This window comes from Prionailurus bengalensis, chromosome D4, assembly GCF_016509475.1.
Source record: "Prionailurus bengalensis isolate Pbe53 chromosome D4, Fcat_Pben_1.1_paternal_pri, whole genome shotgun sequence".
NCBI classification, from domain to species: domain Eukaryota; kingdom Metazoa; phylum Chordata; class Mammalia; order Carnivora; family Felidae; genus Prionailurus; species Prionailurus bengalensis.
The window spans coordinates 29588623-29612203 of record NC_057359.1 but is presented as its reverse complement, the minus strand read 5'-3'; positions in this window follow the sequence as shown (position 1 = coordinate 29612203).

The window sequence follows — 23581 nt, the reverse complement described above, 5'->3', positions numbered from 1 at the left end:
GAGCCTTTACAGCAACGAAAAGGCAGGACCAGGTTGGGAGATATTGGGGGAAACTAATGCCCACAGGTAAGAAGAGACATCGTCGAGTGTTTGTGAGTGTCAGGTATGAGCCACAGACAGATGAGGGTAACTAAAACCTAAATGATATGAAACTCCCACCTTAGTCTCCCTTTGCAGACACTTGCAGGTCAAGATTTCCCAAGCCTCATCTCAGGGAGTTTCTAACGCAGTGTACTCAGCTGGGCCAACACAGTAGGAAAGTGCCAAGGTGACATGTAGTGGGGAACAGGTTCTGGCTCCTTCCAACAGAGCACTTGTGGTGCCCAAGAGAAAATCAACAGACCTACACTTTGAGTTTGAGCAGATGAGCACGGGGAAGGGTGAATTCTTGGAACTAGAATGAAGTCCAGGAAAATGAAGAGGTTGATCTGATCCCAGATTCTCTAGGTATCGAGAATAAGGTCATCAGTATTCCTACCTTACCTTTTGCTCCCTTTTCGGTTAGGTTAGAAAACTACGGCCCTCTGTCTAGTTTTCTTTTCTGTCACCAACACTGGTCTATGGATTGTTATGGACTCAGCTTCAAAGCAATAACAGGTTGAGGAATCCCAATGTCCAGAGCTCACACAGGCCCCACTGTCTCCAAAGACCTAGGAGCCATATGTTGTATCACAGGCTCCCACCCCCACCACCCACATGATCGGACCTGGGTGTAGCCACTCCTTGGACTAGCCAAGTGAGAAGAGCTGGGCCAGTGAGATTCTCTCACTCTTGCAAACTTTACTTGAGAGACAAGAGAATCCAAACTGAGAACCCGAGCCGAAGGGATGCAGAGAGAGGAGACACATGAAGTACAGTAGAAGCCACAAGAGGCCATAAGCAAACTGAAGTTACAAGGAAGCCACGTTTTGAGGAAGAAGACAACATGAGCTGAATGGTGAGGAGCTGGTTGGTAAACAAAAGAGGAGCAAGAAGACACCATTAGAAGGAAAGGCTGAGAGGGGCGCCTGGGTGGCAGAGTCGGTAAGCATCAGACTTCAGCCAGGTCATGATCTTGCAGTCCGTGAGTTCGAGCCCCGAGTCAGGCTCCGGGCTGATGGCTCAGAGCCTGGAGCCTGTTTCTGATTCTGTGTCTCCCTCTCTCTCTGCCCCTCCCCCGTTCATGCTCTGTCTCTCTCTGTCCCAAAAATAAATAAACGTTGAAAAAAAAATTTTTTTTAATTTTTTTTAAATATTTATTAATTTTTTGAGACAGAGAGAGAGCATGAACAGGGGAGGGTCAGAGAGAGAGGGAGACACAGAATCTGAAACAGGCTCCAGGCTCTGAGCGGTCAGCACAGAGCCTGACGCGGGGCTCGAACTCACGGACCGCGAGATCGTGACCTGAGCCGAAGTCGGACGCTTAACCGACTGAGCTACCCAGGCGCCCCGAAAAAAAAATTTAAAAAAAAAAAAAAAAGAAGGAAAGGCTGAGAGAAAGGCCATGAAGGAGAATGTAAAACACTCACAAAGAGATGCTGGTGCTCTCATGAACAATGCTGCATCAGGGAAGGAGCCCCAAATGTTTCCCAGATCGCCATCTTTCACCTCCAGAGAGGCTGGCTCCTTCACTAACATGGTGGGCTCAATACTTCTCACCTACCTCAGCCAGCCTGAATGCATTTCCTGTCCTGGGGTCCAAAGAACCTGGGAACACAGATGACAGACTCCGAGAGGCCTGGAGGAAGACATACACCCTAAGGACTAGGAGAACATGGGTATTTTCCACCAAGTGTCTGCTACCAATTTCTGAGGAACTGTGAAACATAGGAGTAATGACAAAAATACAGACATAGAAAATCTTTGTCTGGGTTTTATGAGGGTGGGCAGGTCGTGGATCCTACCACCTTGTGAACTTTGACTCTGTTTTGTGCAAGATTCTAGGGCAGAAAAATCAGACCAAAGGAGGTGGTCATAGGAGCCAACAATGGCTTATGAAGAATTGTTTGTGGCGGATTTAACACATCTGCTTTTCTAAAACTGGAATGGAAATTCAAAGAGTTTCTGCTAGACTATGCTTTTAGAGGAGTTGACTTTTTCCACCTTTGCCCCCGTGTGGAAGCCATTCTTTAAAATACAGACTTTAAAAAAAAAAAAAAAATACAGACTTTAGGGGCGCCTGGGTGGCGCAGTCGGTTAAGCGTCCGACTTCAGCCAGGTCACGATCTCGCGGTCCGTGAGTTCGAGCCCCTCGTCAGGCTCTGAGCTGATGGCTCGGAGCCTGGAGCCTGTTTCCGATTCTGTGTCTCCCTCTCTCTCTGCCCCTCCCCCGTTCATGCTCTGTCTCTCTCTGTCCCAAAAATAAATAAAAAGTTGGAAAAAAAATTTTTAAAAATAAAATAAAATAAAATACAGACTTTAAAATCAAACACGTCCCAAAATGTGGTGAATTAGGCACTATGACTCCTCAGTCCTTGAACATTGTGTCCTTCAAGTTTGACTTTCTACATCCAATAACATGTGATTTGTCAGCCTTCCTAAATTCTCCCTAATTACCACTATTTTTGTTAATAAGAGAACATACCAAATATGTACCAGATAGCCAGATAGCCAAATTTATTAGTTTGCTAAGACTCTTCCTCCTGCAAGTCCTCTTTTTTTGAATAGTAAGCAGCTTTTATCAGTAATTTATTTCCGGAAGCCAAAAAGGCTATATATCAACTTTCAACTACCTCCTGTCCCCAGAATCCCCCACTCTCACAAGCATGGAAAAACGAGTTTGTCTTACTGTTTTCAAGGGGCCCAGCCCTGTCTGCCTTCTCCTTGGGCATCCCAACTATGAAACCTGGCAGCAATTCTGGTTTTTGCATCAGTGCCTGATGCAACTCTTCAGTGAAACTGGGTTAGGGTGGGAGGAGATATGTCAGAGCTCAGGTCTTATTGGAAGCTGAACCATGACTAAGACATAGGAAATCAAGACTGAGGCTACCAAAGATCTCTCTTCTGTCTCAATAGCTTTGATCTTCACTGGTCTTATCATTCTTTATGTTTCTAAATCCGATCCAGGATTTCCACTGCCAGCCATGGACCCAGCTCATGAGATGAGCCAATAAACTTGAGCACATTCCTGGTTCAAAAGCTTGAAGTGATCAATAAGACATTTGCTACTGTCCCATCTATCTCATGGAATGAAATTTATGGAGCCATATTGGGATATATGGTGATATTGTCAAACCAGACGTCAGACTCATCCTTGAGGAGATCATGGAGGTATTAATATTTTGAGCCATCAAGATCTTTCTTGGTTGAACTCCAGTTGAAATCAATCGTTGTCCACATAGTCTTGTTCTCTTCCTATCAGATGAGGAAATGCTAGTACTGCTTGAACCACTGCATCACAGCCTCAGCACTGGGGGCTCTGACACAATGGGATACAAGATTTTTTTATTTCTGTCACTGTATTTTTGGTCTCTGACTTATTTTTGTTGTTGTTGCTGTTCCTAAGGATTTCCATCTTTCCACTTCCACCTGTTCTTGCATACTGTCTACTTTATCCATTAGAGCCCTTAGTATAATTTTTTGAAATTCCCAGCTGGATAATTCCAACATCCCTTCCATATGTGGTACTGATGCTTGCACTATCTCTTCATATTGTGTTTTTTGTCTTTTGCTATGCCTTGTAATTTGTTCTTGATAGCCTGACATGGTGTACTGGATGAAAGGAGCTGCCATAAATAGGCCTTTAGTAACATGGTGGTGAGGCACAGGGGGTGGGGGTGGGGTGGGAGGGAAGCATTCTATAATTTTGTGCTTAGGTCTAAGCCTTTTAGTGACACTATGACCCTGGACTGTGAACTTCACAAGTGTTTCTCAGTTTTTTCTCCTTAGATGGGACAGGATGGCTCTAGTGGGCTGGAGTTGGGTATTTCCTTCCCAGGGTCAGGCTCTGGTAAAATAGTTTCCACTGAGTGCAGGCCCTGTTAAGAAGAGCTAAGTGCTCTAGCCTATTTCAGAATGGCTCCTTTTCTCGTCCCCTGCTGGGCAAGGGAATTTTTCCCAGATATTTGATGTTTACTGTGAGGACCTGGTCAAGCTCCTGGAGGTAAATCTCACAAAATTGTGGAGAGTTCTCCCCCTGTAGAGTTTTTAACTCTTAGACTTGTCTACTCTGAGCCCCCCACCATTTACCAATTCCAGTTCCTGCTCTCCCAGGTGGCACTGGTTCCCATACAGCTTCTACTTGGCTCTGCTCTAGTAAGCCATGACCTTCTGTCTCCTCAGCCCTGGAGACAGAGGTTTGCCCTGTGTCCTCACTTCTCTTACAGATCCAAGAAGAGTTGTTGATTTTCCAGTCTGTTCAGGTTTTCACTTGTTCTTAGGATGGAGTGGTGGCCTCAAGCTCCTTCCACGAAGAGCTGGAAGCGGAAAGTCCCAAGAATTTTTTTAAATCCCCTTGTCTCCACCATTATACCATGAAACAAGACAGGGAGCATGACTACCACCATCCACATTTTATGTTATCTTTTTTTTAAGATGTACTTATTTGAAATGTATTGGGGAAGTTGCAGCGAGTGGGGAAAGCATGACTTTTAAAATTATAACAGTTTCATTACAAATAATTATCTCCATTACACTCAACTTTTTTTTGAGTTCATTTATTTATTTTGAGAGAGAAAGAGACAGCACAAGTGGGAGAGTAACAGAGACCGAGAGAGAGAGAGAGAGAGAGAGAGAGAGAGAATCCCAAGCAGGTTCCATACTGCCAGCACAAAGCCCAAAGCAGAGCTTGAACTCTCAAAACCGTGAGATCATGACCTGAGTTGAAACAAAGAGTTGGATGCTTAACTGACTGAGCCACCCAGGCGCCCCTCCATTACACCCAACATTTTATGTTATCTTGGAGTACATTCTAGAAATATGCTTGAGAAATAAAAAATACCCTCTGATCCATGATCTGACCTAAACCAAAAAACCTAACAGAAATCAGGGAAAATAAAGGCCACTGAGCTAAAAGTAAGTGCTTGACCCTTTGGTGTCCAAGGGCCTTTCATGGAAAGTAGGGATCATCAAAGTCTACTGGCTTTACATGGATGCTTAACTGTTGTGCTCTGTGCATAGTGACGCGACTGGTTCTGGCAGAGGGAATGCCTGAAAGGACAATATTTGGGAAATGCAGGCAAGACCCAGGTAAACATTTCTTCTGAATGGAATTAGTGCTGGGAGGAGGAGAATAGTGATCCGAGAAGACCGTTTCTTTTGGTGATTTTGTTAGTTGTCTGCGGCAGATACTGCATATTATTTCAAACATCATCTCCTACTCTGTCTAGTACAGGTCCCTGCTCTATAAAGTCTTAAAAGGGGGAAATCCATCCTTCCCAGACTCCCTGAAGAAGCACTTGTTGCTCTCCAATTGGATCTGATTATTGTCTGCATTTTTATGGGAGTAAGCAAGCGTTCTAGATTATACCAAACAGATGCATCCATGAGAGACTTGGAAAGCGTCAGTGAGTGATGGAAGGCAGCACTCATGAGGGAAGAGGGATCTGTGGCAGCCATGGCCAAGGTTTCCTCTATGGTCCCAGCAGCATGTGGTCTGGTTAGTTGGCAGTGAGGGCAGTGAGGTTTCTGCTAGAAAAGTCTCATTGTGTGGTTGGTGTTTCTTCTGGTTGCTTATTCCTGACTATGTAGTGTCCAAGCTTAGCTCCCTGGTCCTACCAGAAATTCTGTACTAACTCTGTTTGAACTATCTGGGTGGATTCTGTTGTTTGCCTTTGAGAAAACTTGGCCTCCTCATGGTTTCCAGGCAATGAGGTGGCAGGGAATGGCCACACAATCCATTCATATCTTTCTCTCTTCTCCAGTGCTTCCACATGACCAGATAAGGCTCTGAAAGATGAATCATCTGAAAGATGATTCTGATGGGCCAGCTAAGAGACCTGAACCTAATCTTTAAAAGACACTAGAAAGACCAATGTGAAAAGTTCAGAATTTCCTCACAAACTCTATCCTGAAAACACTGCTGATATCTTTATGTTTGAAGGAACCTATCTTGAAGAAATTAATCATATCCTATATTTTATACAGGAAGCCCACTTCAATGAGCTTCATAATAGTTAAAATTTTTTTAAGAAAAAGAACACTTAAAGGAAAATATGCAGTCCAATTCATTAGTGAAGAGTTTGATAAGTTGTTTTTCTTTCCCCTGTCACTTCTTTTACATCTCTGAATTCAGAACTTTTTATTAGCCTTTAACATAGGGTTTCCATGTTTCATTGAGGTTCTCCTCAAAAGATTTTTTTTAAGCAACTGCATTTATTCTGAGAACATATCTATCTCTGCTACCTTCCCTATTAGGGCAGCTTACCCTTATTTAAAATCTGGAAGTTGACCTAGGGCTATAGGTTTACATAATAAAAAGAACTCATGGGGCATCTGGGTGGCTCAGTCAGTTAAACATCCAACTCTGGATTTTTGGCTCATATCATGATCTCATGGTTCGTGAGATCGAGCCTGTATCAGGCTCTACACTGGCAGTGTGGAGCCTGCTTGGGATTCTCTCTCTCTCCCACTCTCTCTGTCCCTTCCCTGCTTGCTCTCTATATCAAAGTAAATAAATAAACTTAAAAAAAAAAACTCATTCACTGAGTCACACGTGAAAACCATGACCCAGAAGCTCTGGGCACAGAGCATATAAATACTCAGTAAATAAATAATAATTATGGAAGAGGGTATGAGTTTGTAAACAAAAACTAGATGCCTCTTATTTTGAGCCTGAGTATAGAACGATGTCAGGAGGATGGGGACAAGAAGGTTTTAGGCACTAGAAAAGGAATTTGATGTCCATAAAAAAGATTTCACCATCTTAGGAAAGGATAGCTCCTCTCGCTCAGTTACCGATGGCAGAAACCTGGTAGTTATTCTCCACTCCCGTCCCTTTCTCACTTCTCATAGATGATCCATCACCCAACTTCTCCGTTCCAGCTCCAACATGTTTCTTGAATTCATCCATGTCTTTCCAAGTCTTCTGGCAACGTCAAAGTCCAGCTGAATATCATCTCTGGCCTGGACAACCGAAGCAGCCTCCTGACCAGCCTGCCTGCTTCCTTGCCAGGCCTCCTACCAGCCATTGTCTTCATAGTAGCCAGAGCCAACGTTAGCCACAGGGCAGCAGGCCACACCTGCCTCCACACCATGCTTGGGTCCTGCCCACCTTGCCAGGTTCATCTCAGTACCATCCACCATGCTTCATCACGTTCCCCTTCCCATTAATTACAGGCCAACCTCCTTTTTTTCTCAGAGCCCACACAGGAGAACATCTTATCTGCCTGGAATGTCCTTCCCTGACCCTTTGTGGCATTCACTCAGCTCTGAGCTAACTGCCACTTTTCAAGCCAGGCTCTCTCCCACCCCCTCCCCCACACCCCCATACCTCACGGTATGTCCCACCCCACTGCCCCTTATACTCTCCCAGCACCTGTTCTTTTCCCACAGATTGTCTCAGAGTTTGTAATCATATATTTACTCGTATCTTATCCTGCTTATGTCACTTCCCCACTAGACTTTAAGCTTCTCAAAGACTGACCTTTCCCTATTTTATTCACCATTGTGTTCCTAGAACGTAACATTGTGCCTGGCACATAGCAGGTTCTTACGTGTATCCATTTTAACTTCTGGACAGATCAAAAAGCTGCTTAGGATATTAATTCAGAAGGATTTAGCAATAAGCAACAAAGGGGGAATTAAACTTAAATGAAGAAAACTCTGGTTGAAAAACGGATCTGGCCAGTACCTCCAGAAGCTGGCGGGAAGAAATGACAACTAATTACATATACTGCTCACTCTGTGTTGTTTCCACCTGCCAGTCTTCAAAAATATAGATAACGGTCCTTGAAATTGGAGTTGCAATAACCAGTTTGTAAAGCAGCTCACATTATCTACTAATGTTACAGATAAGTGTACCCAGAAATCCACTCTTACTGTATAAGCAACAGACGCATGTGCAGGAATGCAGGAATAATACTTCATTATTCGTAACAGTCCTAAACTGGAAACCACCCAGTGACCACCAACAGTAGGCTAGATACATAAATTATGGTTTAGTCATGCAGTATAACACAACTACCACCATAGACGGCAACAAGGATGAATTTCACAAACTCAATGATGAGGAGGCAAAAAAAAAAAGTCAGATGCTCAAGCCACAAACTGTATGATTCCATTTATACAGAACTCAAAAAAACAGACAAAATTAAACTATGGTGTTTAGGGATACAAGCTTAAATGTAAATGTATTGATCCTATTGATCCTAAGAAAGAGCAAGAAAGTGATTGTCATAAAATCGGGGTACTAGTTACCTTTAGGGAGCAGTGGGGCCATGAGGGGGGTCTCTAATTGCTGATAAATTTCTATTTCTTGACCAGGGTGGTAGCTAAATAAGTGTTTGCTTTCGAGTAAATATTGAACGGTGTTTTTAAAAACTAAATATGCATAAGAATCACTTATTTTTGTTTCGGAATAGAGAGAATGAGAGAGACAGTGGGGAAGGGGCAGAGAGAGAGGAAGAGAGAGAGAGAGAATCCCAAGCAGCATGGAGCCCGATGCAGGGCTCAAACCCACGAACCCACAAACTGTGACCTGAGCCGAAGTCAGACGCTTAACTGACTGAGCCACCCAGGCACCCCTAAAAATAACAATTCTCAAGCCCGAGACCCAGAGAGTCTGATTCAAAGAGTATAACTCAGGCCCAGGAAATTACACTTTTTTTTTTAAATTTTTATTTATTTTTGAGAGACAGAGTATGAGCAGGGGAGAAGCAGAGAGAGAGGGAGACACAGAATGCAAAGCAGGCTCTAGGCTCCGAGCTGTCAGCACAGAGCCAGACGCGGGGATCACTCACGAACTATGAGATCATGACCTGAGCCGAAGTCGGACACTCAACCGACTGAGCCACCCAGGTGGCCCCAGGAAGCTACACTTTTAACAAAGGACTTGAGAGATTCTAAGGCAGGTGGTTCTCAGGCCAGACTTGGGAAAATAAAGATTGACAACCTCAAAGTTGGAAAGGACTTTAAGGGACAGTCAGAAAGCTTACCCAGATTCCCAATTTATCGCTTGGCATGAAGGGCTTGGGGGCTTCAAGTTCCTTCCTTCAAGCCCTCCTTTGATCCAGGCATGGAGCCCATTGGTAGGGGACAGAGATACAAAGACCACTTGCAACCCAGCAATGGTTTAAGTAAACTTAGAAACAAAGTGAGGGAGAAGCTCAGAATTGTACTGCAGTGTCTCTAAGGTCACAGCTGTGTGTCTCATGAGAAAATTAACCATTGCAGAGTTTCTCCACTACATTTGATCACTTTTGTAGCTTTTAAAAGAGTGGCCTTATAATCATCACTGGGCTCAGCGTTGCTTATTTGTCAGGTGCGAAGGGCCATGATCTTGCGATGTGCGATATAGAAAACCAGGCCCGTCTTGGTGGAGGTGTTAAATCTGCAAGCACCCATGTCCAGTACAGCTGTGCCCTGCTGGAAAGACTGGTTTCCTAGGGAAATGCAGGCGGATGGAATGTGCAGACCCATTGTTTCCTTGCCTCTTAACAGAGAACTTCCCAGAGCTCTCTCTCTGGGCAGCAGCTCCTGGGCCCCAGGCCTCTCCCAGGTGCCCTCCCCACCCCCACCTGCACCCGCAGGGCTCTGTGCCTCACAGAATGGTATGCAAGCAGTGGTGATAACAGGGAGGCTGCCGATCAACTCTGCTGGGCTGAAGTCACCATTGAAAACCACTCAGCCAGAACTAGCCAAATATACCCATTCATCAGAACCACTTGCCTCTTAAAGTTAGGTCCTAATCCCTAATGCTACTCACCAAAGAAGCCTGTGTTGTGTTGTGTTGTGCTTCAGTTCCCTGGACACTTGTGATAGCTGCACGCGGTGGGGTCTTCCCTTTATTTTTTGCCTGCTCCTCAACCCCTCTTGGGTTCTATGATTTTTCAAGGACCTGTGCTCAGGATTCCTCCAATGTTGACTGGAGCCAGACATGTCTGGGCACATCTGGAATCCCTATCTTTCCTTTCCTGGATGGAGCAGACAGCTTTCTCTGAAAACCCCTCTGCTCTGATGATCCCACCTGCCACCTGGAGTCCTCTCACAGCCAGTCCCCAACCCCAAGCTTCCCAAGCCTTATTGTTGCCCGGATTGTTTCCCACCAGCCAGAGGAGTGTGTTTTGTGTTTCAACCTCACCCTCCCATCTATAACCCCATAAGCAAAGGGAAGCTGCTGGAAAGGGTGTATTCCTAAGCTGGAGAGTTACAATCAGGGTGGGCTTTGAGGAAAATGATCAGGGGGCAGTAAGCTTCCATTGCTTTATTGAATTTGGAAAGTCTGTGAAGGAAAAAGTATTATGCATATGCAAGCATAACCTCTTAACGCATTTTCCAAGGATCTCAAATGAAAAAATTTAATACACAAAATGGGAAGAACTGCAACTTTGTGGGTGGTATCCTGGAAAAAGCTTTGGGCCAGGACGAGAGAGAGAAGGATTCTCTTCTCATTTCTGCCAATAAATAGTTTGAGGCCTTACGCAAATTGCTTGGTCTTCGGTTTCTTTATTTCTACAAGGAAGCATTTGGATTTACCAACAATTTCTTCCAGCTCAGAAATTCTATAAATTTATGGGTACACATTATTCGTATTCTATTACATGTAAGGACTATGTGAGCAAAAACTTGACCTCAAGACTTAGCTGTGCTACTTGTCTCCACCCATCTTTTCCCTCCCTGTCCCAGCCAATATTAAATTTCCAACAATGCCTGCTGGGCCAGCGTCCCACCTGTGCACCACGCATGTATAGTCATTTGTGTCCTCAGTAATTAGCTTATTTCTCTCCCACCTCATCCCTGGATTGCAAAAAAGAACAAGCTATACAGTATAACATAACATAATAGGAGCAATTAGGGTTGGGGCAATGTCAATAAGCCTGGAAACTCCCAACGAGAGAATAAGATATTCAAGTCCCATAAAGTTGTTATCATTCCATCTCAGATTTGGCCCCAAACTTCCTGGAAGCCAAGGAGAAAAAGGAAGCCCCACAGATAGACAATTAGCACCTTAGAACAGAAAGTTCACAAACATATGAACCAGCACTTTCAGGGATGTGCGGCTTCCCTATATCCTATTTCCAAAAGATCTCTGGGGCTTTTCATATGGGAACAAAAATCAACAAAGTGGATCCTGCACTCAGCAGCCGGCCCTCAGTGAAATCGGTGGGAGAGAGCATCTGGCTTATTTTTGTACCATTTCTCATAAAACCTGCAGTAGTCTGACTATAGCTACAAAGTCAGGTGATAACCAGTGCTACACACGAAAAGGAAGAGGCTTAAGGGGGACAATGAGTGATGAAGTTGACCAGAACTGTTTTCATAGACTAGTTAGGCAAGTCCTTTCTGATTTGATGGCATCTGAGCAGAGATCTGGAGGAAGTAAGGGAGAGAGTCTCCAGAATCCCTGAAAAGAGCATTGGGCGCACAGAGAGAGCAGCAAGTGTAAAGGCCCTGAGGAAAATACAAGCAGGAGGCCAGGGTGACTAGAGTCGGGTAGGTGCTGGGACTAATGATGGGGAGATGGCATCAGAAAGGAATAAGGTCAGAGGCAGCATGGAGGACAGATTGTGTGTGGCCAGCAGGGCTTCGGCTTTCACTGTAGGTGAAATGAGAAGACATTGGAGGCTTTCAAGCCCAGTGTGATTGATGTATGTAGCCAGAAATAACTGCAGCAGGGGCATCTGGGTGGCTCAGTTGCTTAAGCCTCCGACTTGATTTCGGCTCAGGTCATGATCTCCGGGTTCATAGAATCGAGCCCTGCATCAGGCTCTGTGCTGACAGCATGGAGCCGCTGAGGGATTCTATCCCTCTCTCTCTGCCTCTCCCTTGCTCGCACTCTTTCTTTCTCTCTCAAAATAAATAAGTAAACATTTTTTTTTAAAGAAATAACTGCTGCAGCTTCTTCTTCCTTCTGAAACCCCAGAAGCTACAGAGAGAGCCAGGACCCCTCCTCTGCCATTGATGGGATCTTCGCAATCCAACCTGAAGATTCAAGGTATGCATAGCCCTGAGAGTGAGCAGCTCCTTAAATTTTGCCTCACCCTGGTCGAGAACTTGGCTCCCAAGACCAGAACCCCAAGAGGGCTAAGACAGTAGTTTCCAATTGGTCTTTGTTCCTTGTATCTTGAGGGTTCTTCAGAAAGATGAACACCCACCCCTGCTTGCTTGAACAAGTATGTTCTGTTTCCATCTGTGTCAGAGCTTCTGTTTTTTTGTTTTGTTTCGTTTTTAAGATTTTATTTTTAAGTAGTCTCTACACCCAATGTGGGACTTGAACTCACAGCCCTGAGATCAAGAGTTGCAAGCTCTGGGGCGCCTGGGTGGCTTAGTCGGTTAAGCCTCCGATTTCAGCTCAGGTCATAATCCTGCGGTCTGTGAGTTCGAGCCCCGCGTCGGTCTCTGTGCTGACCGCTCAGAGCCTGGAGCCTGTTTCCGATTCTGTGTCTCCCTCTCTCTGACCCTCTCCCATTCATGCTCTGTCTCTGTCTCGAAAATAAATAAACGTTAAAAAAAATTAAAAAAAAAAAGTTGCAAGATCTACCAACTGAACCAGCCAGGCGTCCCAGAGCTTACGTTCCCTGTCAGTCAGTTATTGCTTGCAAAAAAATCTGTCTGGGAAAAAGGATTGCAGGATATTCACCAGACTGTCCTTGGTTATCCGTGGTCATCATAGGTGGGTATGGGAGGGAGGATAGAGGAAGCCAGCAGGCAAAGGTAGAAGTTATTCTAAATTGTTGCAACTATGTACTATAACCAGGCATAAATTTTGTTCCTTTTAAGGGAACATGAGGGGCACCTGGGTGGTTCAGTCAGTTAAGTGTCTGACTCTTGATTTCTGCTCAGGTCATAATCTCACAGTTCATGAGGTCGAGCTCCCGAATAGGGCTCTGCACTGACAGTGGGGAGTGTGCTTGGGATTCTCTCTTCCTCTCTCTCTCTGTGCCCCTCCACTGCTCATGTTCTTTCTCTCTTGCTCTCTCCTCTCTCTCAAAATAAATAAATAAAAATTTTAAAGAAATAAAGGAAACATGGTATGAAAAAACTAAAACCTGTAAAATTATTGGAAGATGCTGGGATATGACCATTCTGAGGTGGTCTTTCGTGGGTGCTGTTCAGTCTGGATAAGGAAGAGAAAACTGGAAGGGAGAGAGGACGGGGAGTGCTTTGTCCTGGTGGACACCCCAAAACTTTCTGGATTTAATAGTAATAAAAAGTTGAACTTGATGATTCCACAGGAAGCGTGTTGAATTGGATGGTTGTCTGCCACAGACACAACTAAACAAGAAGAAGGGTATTGAGAAAGCAAGCCTCTTTATTGGTATCCTCAGCCTACCTTAACAAATGCTGCAAACTAAGTGGATTAAAATAAGCAAGTTGTATCCTCTTATCTTTTGGAGGCTGGAGGTCTGAAATCAAGGTATTACTAGGGCTGTGTTGCCTCCAAAGACTCATGGGGAAAAGCCTTCCATGTCTCTTCCAGCTTCCCACAGCTCTGGACATTCCTTGGTTTTTGGTTCCAGTTTCGGCCTCTGGCTTCACATGGCCTCTTCCTCCTTTTCTCTAAGGTGTCTCTGATAAGGATCTTGTGTTGGACTTAGGGCCCATCCTAAACCTAGGATGATCTCCTCTGGACAGCCTTCATTTAGATATGACATTCCAAGATATGACATATCTTTTTGGGAGCCACAATTCATCCCATCCAAGGGACACTTCTAGAGACAACAGCCCACAATAAATGGTAGATGTTACGGCCTCCACCACCTGGGAGAAGCAGGAGTGCAGCCCGAGGGTGTTGCCAAGATAAAGTGAGATGTTGAGCACAAAGTAACTGCACATAGTAAGAATTCAACCCCACACGTGTAAGAAGCAGGGGAGAAGCAGGGGAGAAACAGGAAGGGGCACGAAGCCAGAAAACAAGCAGCTAGATGAAGGCTCTGAAGTCAGGCGAGCAGGTGTGATGGGATCAGCAGGTCAATGAGGTAGCTGGCACAGGGGACAACGTGATGACTGGGTGTGGCACAGCAGTTTGGGCCCTGGCTGCACTTTAGAATCACCTGGGAACTTCTTTAAAAAAAATAAAAATAAAACTCAGTCCCCTCCCTCAAAGATTCTGATTTAATGGGGTTGAATTGGTGCCAGGGCATTCATACTTTTTAATGGTCCCCAGGGGATTCTAACGTGTGGCTCAAGTGGAGGAACACTGGTAGCTGAAAGAGCAGCTGAGGGAAGTTGTCCAAGACCTGGGTTCTTCTCCAGGCTCTGATGCTTTCATTGGACCAGTAAATTCACTTCTCCCTGGTGATGTGGTGTCGCTCAGAGAAAATAACCGAGGTTGCTTTTTTTGTGCTTGTTAAACACTCCCTCCACACGATCATCTTAGCTTTGCTCCTGCTGCAGGGCCAGTTTTGAGACCTTTCGTGAATGCATACTGCTCTGATTTTGCTTTCCATAGGCTTCTGCACAACTGGAGTGATTGCACTATGCTTCGGGACTCCAGCGTGGCCAGCTGTTCAAATTGTTACAAGATTTTAACATCCATGTGATGTGCCTATCTAAGGAGACCTGTATTCTTTCAGAGCGTTCCCCAAATGTCAGCCATGGTTATTTAAAGATCCCCTCCCCATCGACGGCACGGCACCATGGCTCACTCCTTTGTCCCTCTATTCTGAGTACTCTTTCCTCTGGGGTCTGAGGAAACGTCTTTTTTTTTTTTAATGTTTAAAAGAGAGACAGTGTGATCAGGGGAGGGGTAGTGAGAATTCAAAGCAGGTCTATGCTCTGAGATGTTAGCACAGAGCCCATTATGGGGCTCAAACCCACGGACCTTGAGATCATGACCTGAGATGAAGTCAGACACTCAACCGACTGAGCCACCCAGGTGCCCCTAAAAAAAAATCTTTTATTCTCATATCTAGCTTCAGCAAGAAAGAAGACACAAACTCACCAGAGCTCTTTGTATTGCAATACTTACTCATCTCTAGGCCTTAGAGTTTTATTACCCATGTAAAAGTGTTACGGGTGACCATACAATATCTTGAGATACTAAATTAAGTGTATTTTTTTTAACCCTCTCCCCCATGCAAGCAAGTAGTCAGGCCTGTGTTGATCCTCACAATCATGCCCTGGATCCTCAGAGGTCATCTCAAACAGAGCACAGTCTTGGGTGTGCCCTCTTGGGTGTGTTCCCCACGAGAAGCAAGCCCAATGAGCAACATCCAGCATCCTGGGCTTTGAGATAACCCACTGAGTGTGGCCAAGGAGCTCTTCTATTCAGAAGGGGCCCTGCCATCCTGTTTAGACATTCTAAACACCACACCTGAACTGAAAAACTAAGCTACATTGGGAACAGGATAAATAATCTGTCAGGGATTGAGAACTAACATAAGGCTGAAAATAAAGATTAAATGAGCTCCTCCTGGGACAGAGAAGAGGTAGAGGCAGGAGTTTCCTGGGATTGGTATCAGCATAAGATTTGAGTGACTTTTTATTTTTTTTAATGTTCTGAAATTCCACAGTGAAATATACAGGTTTAAAAATAATGCTAAGCCCTCCTAAGAATGCAAGTAACAGAGACAGGAAACAAACAAATCTCCTAAGTTACTGTGCTGTGGTAGAAGAGCACTGAATTGGGAATTGATATAGTTGGGCCGGCCTTCAGTGCTACCTTGTCATTAACTACTTATGCGACCTTGGGTAAGATTCATAACCTTTCCAGGGCACATGTTTTCTCACCTACAAATGAGGAAGTTGAATTACAAATTATTAAAATGGCCTCCTAGGACACCTGGGTTGCTCAGTCAGTTGAGTGTCCAACTCTTGGTGTCAACTCAGATCATGAGCTCATGGTTCGTGAGTTTAAGCACTGTCAGTGCAGAGCTGGCGTGGAATTCTGTCTCTCCCTCCCTCTCTTTCTGCCCTCCCCCGCTCACTCTCTCTTTCAAAACTAAATAAACATTAAAAAAAACTTTTAAAAAATAAAATAAAATGACTTTATACTGGCGCCTGGCTGGCTCAGTCAGTTGAGTACCCAACTCTTGATTTCAGTTCAGGTTATGATCTCATGGTTCATGAGATCAAGCCCCACATTGGGCTATGTGCTGACAGTTTGATGCCAGCTTAAGATTCTCTCTCCCCCTCTCTCTCTGCCCCTCCCCTACTTGCACACATGCACTCTCTCTCAAAATAAATAAATAAACTTTGAAATAAAAAATAAAGTAAAATAGGGGCACCTGGGTACTCAGTCAGTTAAGCATCCAACTTTGGCTCAGGTCATGGTTTCACAGTTCATGAGTTCAAGCCCTCCATTGGGCTCTTTGCTGTCAGCATGAAACCTGGAGCCTGCTTGAGATCCTCTGTCTCCCTCTCTCTCTCTCTCTCTCTGCCCCTACCCCACTTGCTCTTGCACACTGTCTCTAAAATATAAACATTAATAATAATAATAATAATAGATAAAATAAAATGGGTTTATACATTTAGAGGTACAAACTTACTTTATTTACAAGGTAAATAAGTCATGGGGATGAAAAGTACAGTATAGAGATTATAGTCAGTAAGATGGGAGTGGTGTTGTTTAATGACAGAGGATGACTACACTTATGGTGAGCACTGAGTAATGTATAGAATTGTTGAGTCATTATGTTGTATACCTGAAACTAATATAATAATGTATGTTAATTATACTTCAATAAAAATGAATAAATAAGTAAAAGAATTATGTTAGACTCTTAACAATGATAGGTAGATACACACATACATAGAAAGATACATAGATACATAAATACATAAGTAAATAGATAAAATGGCTTTCTACATACACCATAATCCAAATCCATGGGAGTAAGCTAAAAATTAAAAGGGAATTATTATTTGTTTATAGTGAGGACCAGCATTGAGCTGGGTGTTCAGTGAGATCTGTTACCTCAATAAAATTTTACAAGCTATAATGACACAGGTGGTTGCCCCACTCTATATCCCTTCTACAGCTGAGAAAACTGAGGTTTCTTGGCTTAAGTAATTTTTCCCAAAGTCACACAACTTGTAAGAGGTGAAGTTTGGGATTGCCTAGCTAGGTTTATTTGACTCCACAACTCGTTAAAACATGATTCGCTATACTTGCGATTTTGTTTGTGAGTTTTCATTGTTAGTTGGAGCCTAGCACAATCCATGAAACACAATCCATCCAAAAACATGGTTTTTGGGGAACGAATGTTGACTCTATAATCCGTGATCAAACTGGTTCACCAGAAACCCACAGCAGCTAGAATAGTGCCTAGCACACAGTAAATGGTCCATAAATATCTGTTGTTAGTAGACTACTCCCCCAACATATTAGCCCAACATGCTGCTACAGCTAAAAGGACCAACAGGTTCAAATGTTTGGTCTAGAAGGATACCGGAAACCATGAATAAAGCAGAAATAGCATATCCTTAACACAACAGGCTATGTGCTATTCACCATGCATTGTGGCTGGCCCTGCGAGGCTTTATCTCCCTCCACTCTCTACCTGCATAGAGAAGTGAAGGAACTGGAGAAAATTCAGAGTTGAAAGTGCTTTTGTGAGTGAACAACCTTAGACTATGGACTCTTCAGGGATCCTGGGTGCCTCAGGCAGTTAAGCGTCCGACTCTTGATTTCGGCTCAGGTCATGATCTCACGATGGTGGAATCAAGCCCCACATCAGGCTCCACGCTGGGCATGGAGCCTGCTTAAGAAACTCTACCTCTCCCTCTGCCCCTCTCCTCATTCACACTCTCCTTCTCTCCCCACCCCCCCCCCAAAAAAAAAGACTATGGACTCTTCAGTCTCCAATGCTCTCTTCTCAGTCATCATTGTCTCAGCCAATCAACAGAGTTGCTACTTTTTCAATCCGTGGTTTGTCTCTAGTCAGAAAGCTACCAGATGATCTCCAAGGCAATGTTTGTGTTCAAACATTCCAAAAAGCTAAGCTGAAAAAAAGCAATTGTGCTTGACATGACACTTACACTGATTCAAAGATACACTGAATTAGATCACCACAATCTAATTTTAGAATATTTCCAATGTCCCTCAAAGAAACCCTATACACATTTGGAGTCTTCCTGGTCCCTGTTTAGCCATCCCCTTCTCCAGGCATGGATTTGTATAGATGATAGATAGCTAGCAAGCTAGATAGAGATTCATTTATTACATATATGTGTTATGTATGTAATGTACTACATGTATATTTTGTTATGTATACACTACCTATATATTATATATTATATATTATATATTATATATTATATATTATATATATACACAGTTGACAAACAACATGGGGGTTAGGGGTACTCACCACCCACTCAATAAAAAAATCTGGGTATAACTTTTGACTCCCTCAAAACTTAACCACTGATAGCCTGTTGACCAAAAGCCTTACTGATAACATAAACAACTGATTAACACATATTTTATATATTATATATTATATACTGAATTCTTACACTAAAGTAAGCTAGAGAAAATAAAATGTTATTAGGAAAAGCATGAAGAAGAGAAAGTACATTTAGAGTACTATACTGTATTTATCGAAAAAAAAATCCATGTGTGAGTGGATCTGCCCAATTCAATCTTGTGTTCTTCAAGGGTCAACTGTATATTTTCCAGAGAAACAAAGTCAATAGTATATATGGAATGATGTAGAATATATGATATTTACATATATAAGGATATATATTATATGGCATATACAAGGATATATATCCAACATATTGAAATATACATTATATGAAACATATATTAAGATGTAGATGTTTCTCCAACTGGTAATATTTCTCTGAAGAACTCTGGCTAATATACCAATCTTTCCCCTGAACTGATTCATTGTCTGATTCCTGTGTCTTAGGCTGGATTTCTCAGGAAAGACTTCTGGGACTCAGATATATGTGGGCAAGTCAAGGAAGCAGCATACCTTGCTCAGGCAGCTTTCTTGGGCTGACATCAATTCCCAGAGAGCGATTTCCCTGTGAGTTATCAGCAACATTCCTGGCAGCTTGGAGAATGAGGGCCCTGTCTTGAAGGGGGAAATTGGGCAGCATACGACAGCATCCACTCTACCTTAAATGTTCCCATGTTCGCCAAATCAATGTGAAATTTGAAGATGTTTTGACTAAATCAATCGAGAGATAAAAGTCATCCTTTGTAGTCTGTGAAGAGGTCTTCCTTAGCTGTCTAAGAGCTCTAGCAAGCAAAGCTGAACAAGAAACGAAGAAAATTCGTCCTTGCTAAGGGACAAAAGAATTGTACAGCAACTGGCAAGGGCACGGAGAAGCTAGTGTTTAGATATTAAAAGAAAATCTTTACTTACACAAAACACTGGCAGTCAAAATGGAGTCTCACACACAAACACAGGCAGGCTGACAGACCGACAGAAAGACCAGTCGTTCTCAAGGCAAACATCTTAAGTTACAGCAGCTCTTGGCTTATTTATTTTCCCCATTAGGTAGTGCATTCAAAGGACCTTCATGTGATACACTGAAGATCAAAGTACATTTTTTCAGAGGAGAGAAAAAAAAAAAACCCAGAAAGGACCAACTATTCCAAATATACATATGTTCTGAGTTGTGAATATTTTCCATCCTTTGTTGTAGGAAAATAAGTTGAAGACAGGAAAGAACTAGGTGATAGAATCAATTGTGTACATATCTTTGTCAAGAGAGGACGACGCCAGATTCAGCACAATGTGAGCCTGTCTGGAAGCCGAAGCTTTCAGAATGTAAAATAATCAGTGACTCCCTTGCTGGCTATATCGTCTGCTGCTATTACATTTGAGACATTTGTAAAAGTCAATTTTCTTTTAAAGAAAAACAATAGCATATTGTGACTTCTAGATACCAAAGCATTTTCATGGTCTCAACCTTTTTTTTTTTAGCCACAGACAAGAGCTTTTTCTTGCAGAAAGTCCTATTTCCCCTTCTATTTCAAATATAGTATAAATTAAAGGGCCTCTTCTACATTACACTCGTGCTCCCACGAAAAGAAAAATCACACATTACATTCTTGAAAATTCCCCAATAGAAAAGTATTCTAATGTACATTTAGCAGCACAGTTCAACACATATTGATTATTGGCCTTCTGTGTGTCAGATATTACGGTAGGCACTGAGGCTATACTCATTGGCTAAGACACAGTTCTTTTACATATATATATATACACACACATTTATTTATTTATTTATTTATTTAGAGGGTGGGGAGGGGCAGAGGAAGAGGGAGAAAATCCCAGGAAGTCTCCAAGCTGTCAGTGCAAAGCTCGACGCAGGGCTCAAACTCATGAACTGTGACATCATGACCTAAGTCAAAATCAAGAGTCAGGCACTCAACTGACTGAGCCACCCAGGTCCCCCAAGATACAGTTCTTACTTTCAAAACATGAGGAAGACAGGCAACCCCAATGCTCGGTGGGAAGTTTCAAGACAGCACATAAAGGACCGCTCTCATGACGCCGTGGAAGCCACCTGCCCGGTCCTGGGGAGGGAGTTAGAGGACAAGGTAAGGTTTCATGGAAGAAATGGCACATGAGCCTACTCTTAGAGGCTGAGCAGCAGTGATGCATGGGATGCATGAAGCAGGGATGCATGAAGAATCCCGGGAAGGACCTTCTAGGTTTGGGGAATTGTAACCACAGGCCCCTCCTTGTTATTGTCCTTCAAAGAAAGGACAGGGTGGGAGGAGGTGAACTGGAGATGTGGGCAGAAGACAATCGTGGAGGGCTTTGAATGCCACATTAAGGAGCTTAGAGTCATTAAAGAGGATCACAGCCAGATCTGCTTTTAAACCAGTCTTTCAGGCAGTCGCACGGAGGAAGAATTTAAAGGATACAATACAGAATCAGAGAGACCAGCAAGGTAGTTCTTACAGTCCAGGCAAGAGATGGTGAGAGCCAACCAACTTCATTAGGCAGGGGCACTTGGGAGCCAGACAAAAGGGCAAATGTGACAACAATTTTTGAAGCATTAGGAAGACTGGATTACTGACAGGTTTCAGGAGTGAGGGACAGGGAGAAATTAAGGGTGGTTCCCAGGTCTCTGGATTGGGCAACTGGGTGGAAGGATGGATGCACAGGCTGTTGGACAGTCAGAATTCAAGGGAGTAGATAACAGAACAAAAGGATAAGGAGTTTGATTCTAGGTATCTTGAATTTGAGGAATAGTTAGATGTAGATGTGTCTAAATCTTTAAAGAGAAGTCTGAGCTGAGCATGAACTTGGGACTCATTCTCATTTTCAAGCATTTTAAGGGTATGGATTTTTGTCTATTGTTATGTGTTTTATTCACTGCTCTATATCCAGCCCCTGGACCAGTGCACACCATAGGTAACTATCAGGTGAACAGCAGTAAGTTTATGGGAGTGAGGGAATTGTTTAGGTAGAAATGCAGAATAAGAAGTCGCCAGAGGACACACGGTCACATTGAAACAAATACTCATTGGGCATCTCCACTTCTCACACTGCCAACACCAACTTTATATTTCAAGTTTAGTAGAAACTACAAAGGAATTGCCAGTTAAAATTACACATCATAATTTCAGTACTTACTGGGGCACCTGGGTGGCTCAGTCAGTTGGGCGTCTGACTCTTGATTTCAGCTCAGGTCATGATCCCAGGGTCATGGGATTCAGCCCCACATTGGGCTCATGGAGCCTGATTAAGATTCTCTCTCTCCCTCTCCTCTGCCCCTCCCCACATGCTCTCCCCTGCCCGCACACGCACACACTCTCTCTCTCAAAATTAAAATTAATAAAAATTTTAAAAAATAATTTCAGTACTTCTCATCATGCAATTACCTCCAGAGTAATAAAGCACAAGAAAAGAATTTTCTTAATCTACAGTTGGGGAGACAAATCCATTTTATGTATTTCAATGGATTTTTATGAGCTAACATGGATATTACAAATGGATGAGAAATGCACACAAGCCCTTGCAAACACAAACTCCTAGTGTTTCATCTAATTTTTAAAAACTTGGAAAGAACAAATTATATAATAATAAAAATGAACAGTTTGGTTTCCAGATCTATGTATTTGTGCCAGCTCAAGAAATCCACTTAGGTGGCACCTGGGTGGCTCAGTCGGTTAAGCGTCTGATTCTTGGTTTTGATCTCCATTTCGTGAGTTCGAGCCCCGCGTCAGGCTCTGTGCTGGCAGCGTAGGGCCTACTTGGGATTCTCTCTCTCCCTCTTTCTCAGCCCCTCCCCAACTTGTGTGCACACACTCTCTCTCTCTCTTTCTCAAAATAAATAAATAAACTAAAAAAAAAAAACCTTCATTTAGAAGACTCAAATGCACTTCAAAATTATTATGTTGAAGAGCGAATTTATGATCTTGCCCCCAACTCCTGGTGAATGGCACCATTGTGCATGCAGAAACACAAGTCAGAAAACTGGGAGCCATCTCCCACACCTCCCTCCCTCCTGCTTGTCATAGCTACACTATCCCCAAGTCCTGTCAGCTTCACATCTTACCTACCTCTAGAACCAAGTCACTTTCTCCCCCGTCACTCCACGCTACTCCAAGGAACTGCCATCTGTCCCCTGGACTTCCCCCACAGCCTAGTAATTCTCCATCCCTCCCTGTATTGTCTCTGACCTTCCCTCCCTCCACCCCAATGTATTTGGTGCCAATCTGAGTATTTCTGTTTTTTCAAAACACAAACCTATCACATTTCCCTCTTATATGAAGCCCTTCATTGGCTTCCCAAGCCTCACCCAATAAGGACAGATCTCCTTAAATGACCTAGAAAGCCTTCAAAACACAGCCTCAGCCTCTCTCTCCAATCTCAACTGGCCCACTGCCCACACTTGCTCTGGGCTCAGACTTTCCTTCAGGATCTAATTACACCATCCCCCTCCTACCCCAGGGTCTTTGCACTTGCTATTCTCTCCATTTGGAACATTCTCAGCCCCCACTCTGTAACCTAACCCATTTGGGCCTTGGTAACCCTACTATCCTTCATGTCTCAGCACAAACATTCCTTCCTCAGCCTAGGTCAGATTCCACTATTAGGGGATTTCACGGAACTCTACTGCTATTCATCAGAACACGTGTCACTTTATAACTATACACATTCTTCACTATATAATTATACATTCATTTGTTTAATTAAATAATATCTGTTTGTTGGATCATAAGTCTTATGTCTGTTCCTATTTTTTTTTTTAATTTTTTAAATGTTTATTTATTTTTGAGAGAGAGCGAGCACGTGAGCAGGGGAAGGGCAGAGAGAGAGGGAGACACAGAATCTGAAGCAGTCTCCAAGCTCTGAGCTGTCAGCACAGAGCCCCACGCGGGGCTTGAACCCACGGATCATGAGATCATGACCTGAGCCGAAGTCGGACATTTAACCAACTGAGCCACCCAGAAGCCTTCATATCAGTTTCTTGAACCCTACTATACACCCAGCTCCTAGATCAGTGCTTGGAACATAGTAGCTGCTAATAAATATCCACTGAAGTAATAAATGCATGAATGAGTAGGTCTGTGCATTTTTCC